The sequence below is a fragment of the Rhipicephalus microplus genome, chromosome 3 (genome assembly GCF_043290135.1).
Source record: "Rhipicephalus microplus isolate Deutch F79 chromosome 3, USDA_Rmic, whole genome shotgun sequence".
NCBI classification, from domain to species: domain Eukaryota; kingdom Metazoa; phylum Arthropoda; class Arachnida; order Ixodida; family Ixodidae; genus Rhipicephalus; species Rhipicephalus microplus.
Genome location: NC_134702.1, coordinates 215,561,830 through 215,566,330, shown reverse-complemented (window position 1 = coordinate 215,566,330; position 4,501 = coordinate 215,561,830).

The window sequence follows — 4,501 nt, the reverse complement described above, 5'->3', positions numbered from 1 at the left end:
GAGCTTTCCGAACACAATGCCAACCAGGCAAAGCCCTGATGGCGAAAGCTCACTTACCGGAGGTGGCCTGACGACGCAACATGGAAGCAGCGGATCAAGCCGACGCAGCCGTGACCCGACGCCACGCCCTAGCTGTAATGCGAGACGGCGAACTAGCGACATCGACGTTCTTATCGACGGCCACAGTGTGACCGCTCTCGTCGATACTGGAGCCGACTATTCTGTCATCAGTGGGTCGTTCGCCGCGAAGTTAAAGAAAGTTAGGACAGCTTCGAAAGGCCCTAAAATCCACACAGCCGGAGGTCATCTCGTAACGCCTGAAGGAATCTGCACAGCGAGAGTCACCATTAACGGCCGTATTTATCCTAGAGACTTCGTAGTCCTACAGCGTTGCTCGAGAGATGTCATCCTTGGCATGGACTTCTTATGCCTCCATGGTGCTGTCATCAACCTAAAAACAAAGTCGATAACGTTATCCACAGAAGAAGCACTACCACCGCGCACGCCGTCAGGACACCCTACCTTGAATGTGCTGGAAGAAGAAGTCACCATTCCGCATCGCTCAAGCGTCATTATTTCAGTCGGCGCTCCTAAATCACCTGACTTGGAAGGCGTCGTTGAAGGCAGTCAGCATCTGTTGGTCACCCGAAATATTTGCGTCGCAAGAGGAATTGTAGAGCTGCGGAGGGGCAAAGGAACGGTTATGCTCCCGAATTTCAGCAATGAGTACAAACCTGCGAATAAAGGAACAACGGTCGCTTACATCGAAGAAATTGTCGAAGCCACCAGTGCTTTCGCCCTCGCCGATTCTGCGGAACCTGTTCAGAGGAACCAAGCCCCTCCCATAGCTTTCGACGTCAATCCCAGCCATCCGAACGATAAGCAAGAACAGCTCAAGGCCCTGCTCCTGCAATACGAAGATTGCTTTTCGTGGTCATTGAAAATTCGGCAGACCCCAATCCCGAAACATCGCTTCATAACCGAAGAAAATGCCAGACCACTCCGTCAGAGTCCGTACAGGGTTTCGACGCGAGAACGTGAGGCCATGAAGAGACAAGTTGATAAAATGCTGCGGGATGACATTATCCAGCCGTCCAAGAGTCCATGGGCATCCCCCGTGGTGTTAGTGAAGAAAAAAGATGGGACCCTACGTTTCTGCGTCGATTATCGCCGCCTGAACCAAATCACAAGAAATGACGTGTATCCTCTCCCACGAATAGACGACGCACTTGATCGGCTCCATAACGCCAAGTACTTTTCGTCAATGGACCTCAAGACTGGCTATTGGCAAATCGAAGTCGACGAAAGAGACCTAGAGAAGACGGCGTTTATAACACCGGACAGCCTCTTCGAGTTTAAGGTGATGCCCTTCGGCCTTTGCTCAGCGCCTGCAACTTTTCAACGCGTTATGGATACAGTACTGGCAGAATTGAAGTGGCAGACTTGCCTTGCGTACTTGGATGACGTCGTCGTGTTTTCCTCGAGTTTCGACGAGCATCTTCGGCGCCTTGAAGCTGTACTTCAAGCCATCAAGACGTCCGGACTCACACTGAAGCCAGAAAAGTGCAGATTTGCGTATGAGGAGCTCTTGTTTCTGGGACACGTTATCAGCAAGTCTGGAGTTCGTCCCAATCCACGGAATACAGCCGCCATCGCCGACTTCCCGCCGCCCACTGACAAGAAGGCCGTGCGCCGATTTCTAGGCCTGTGCGCCAATTATAGGCGGTTCCTGAAAAACTTCGCCCGCATCGCCGATCCTTCAAGTGGGAAACGCCACAAGTTCAAGTGGGAAACGCCACAGGAACACGCTTTCCAGGAGCTTAAACATCGCCTCCAGATGCCTCCGTTACTTGCCCATTTCGACGAATTCGCCGAGACAGAAATACATACTGACGCAAGCAGCGTAGGTCTTGGCGCCGTTCTTGTGCAGAGGGCTGACGGACTTGAAAGGGTTATTAGTTACGCCAGCCGATCGCTATCCAAAGCAGAAGCAAATTATTCCACAACAGAAAAGGAGTGCCTCGCCATCATCTGGGCTACGTCGAAATTTTGCCCCTACCTCTACGGCAGGCCCTTCAAAGTTGTGAGCGACCACCACGCCTTGTGTTGGCTAGCCACCTTGAAGGACCCTTCAGGTCGCCTCGCACGATGGAGCCTGAGACTTCAAGAGTATGACATTATTGTCATTTACAAGTCCGGCAAAAAACACTTCGACGCCGACTGTCTCTCTTGTGCGCCTGTCGACCAACCGCTACCCGACGACCCGGATGACGAGTACTTCTTGAGAACGATAACTACCGACGACTTCGCTGAGCGACAACGCGCCGACCCGGAACTTAAGGCTCTAATAGAATACCTTGAAGGCAGGACCGCCGAAGTCCCGAAGGTATTCAAGCGCGCACTTGCGTCGTTCTTTCTACGAAACGGTCTTCTACAAAAGAAAAACTTTTCACCGCTTCGAGCTAAGTACCTCCTTGTAGTGCCTTCAGCTCAGCGACCAGAACTCCTGCAGGCCCTGCACGACGATCCGACGGCAGGGCACCTCGGTGTTTTTCGCACGCTCGCGAGGATACAAGAAAGGTACTACTAGCCACGTCTTACCACCGACGTCACTCGTTATGTGAGGACATGCCGGGACTGTCAGCGACGCAAGACACCGCCGAGAAGGCCAGCGGAACTTCTGCAGCCAATTGATCCACCTTGCCGACCTTTCCAGCAGATTGGTATGGACCTACTGGGGCCATTCCCGACGTCGGCTTTCGGAAACAAGTGGATCGTGGTAGCTACCGACTACCTCACCCACTACGCCGAGACAAAAGCCCTGCCAAAAGGCAGTGCATCCGAGGTAGCTAAGTTCTTCGTCGAAAATATCGTCCTACGTCACGGCGCCCCGGAGGTCCTTATCACCGACAGAGGAACGGCATTCACTGCCGACTTGACTCAAGCGATCTTGGCATACAGCCGCACAAACTACTGCCGGACGACAGCGTACCACCCACAGACCAACGGCCTCACCGAGCGGCTTAACAAGACGATCGCCGACATGCTGTCAATGTACGTCGATGTCGAACACAAGACGTGGGACGCCATTCTTCCCTATGTGACCTTCGCATACAACACGGCGGTGCAGGAGACGACGCAGATATCTCCATACAAATTGGTCTACGGAAGGAGCCCAGCAACGATGCTCGATGCCATGTTACCCAACGTCACCGACGAAGAAAACCTCGATGTGAGCGAGTACCTTCAACGCGCCGAAGAAGCCCGACAATTTGCGCGTCTCCGTATCAAGAATCAACAGACGACCGACAGCCACCGTTACAACCTTCGACGACGCTTCGTGGAATACCAGCCCGGTGAACGTGTTTGGGTGTGGACGCCGATACGCCGACGTGGACTAAGTGAAAAGCTTCTGCGACGGTACTTCGGACCGTACAGGGTGGTTCGACGTCTCGGCCCACTTGATTACGAGGTTGTCCCCGACGGCATCATGAACTCTCAACGACGCCGATCTCGACCTGAAGTCGTACATGTCGCGCGCCTCAAGCCGTTTCATGCGCGTTAACAAACTGAAACAGTGTTTTTTTGTATTATAGTTGTATCGTAATTTATTCATTGTACTTTCTTGTATTATTATTGTACCTTCATCTTTAGTTAAAGCATTGGGACGATGCCTTTTTTTCAGAGCGGGGTAATGCCACGTTCCGTTTCCCAAGTTTTTGTTATCGTCCCAAAACACCACACAATTCTCAGCGCGAACCGCGCCTGCAGTTTTTGAGAAGGTTCCGGACTGTAGTAGATCATTTCGATAAGATCATGCCCACTGTGCGAATGATACAGATTGTTCTGCAACCTACGCCACCGCCAGCGATAACGCTAGAACATTCGACAGCTAGAGTATAAATGCCGACGCGCTTCGCTGCTTGTCAGTTGTTGATGGAAGGCCGACGCTCCTTTCGCCGCTATCAGTCCGAGACTGCTATCTGTGCAAGACTACTGTTGTAATTGGACTCTCTGTTTACCGGGCACAGGTTCGCCCAAATAAACAGTTAAATCCCAACACAAAGTCTCCTGTCTTCGGCCACGTCACGACCCCGTGACAATATTGAGCTCCCTTAGACTAAAAACTCCCATACAAGCTTTTGGGGATCAACAGATGCTTGCGCGACAGTATATGCTATTCCCCGAATATCAAATGAGAGTTCCACTAATCATCATCGTACAACATCTTGAATGCAATTTGTGCTAGATCACCGACTCGTCAAAGGAGTACATATGGGGCCAATCAGTTCCTTGACAGGTCCTGAAAACTTATGCCCACTATTTGAGCACCATCACAGCATTTTTTTTGTGAAGACTGAAGCCAATATATCCTCACAAATGTCACTGTATCATGTTCGTTGGCCCTGTAAACATATCCTGCAATGTGACAATGCGACTGAATCTTGAAGTGCCAGAAAGCAATCTACTCAGGTGGTACGTACACCCACCTGATGCTATG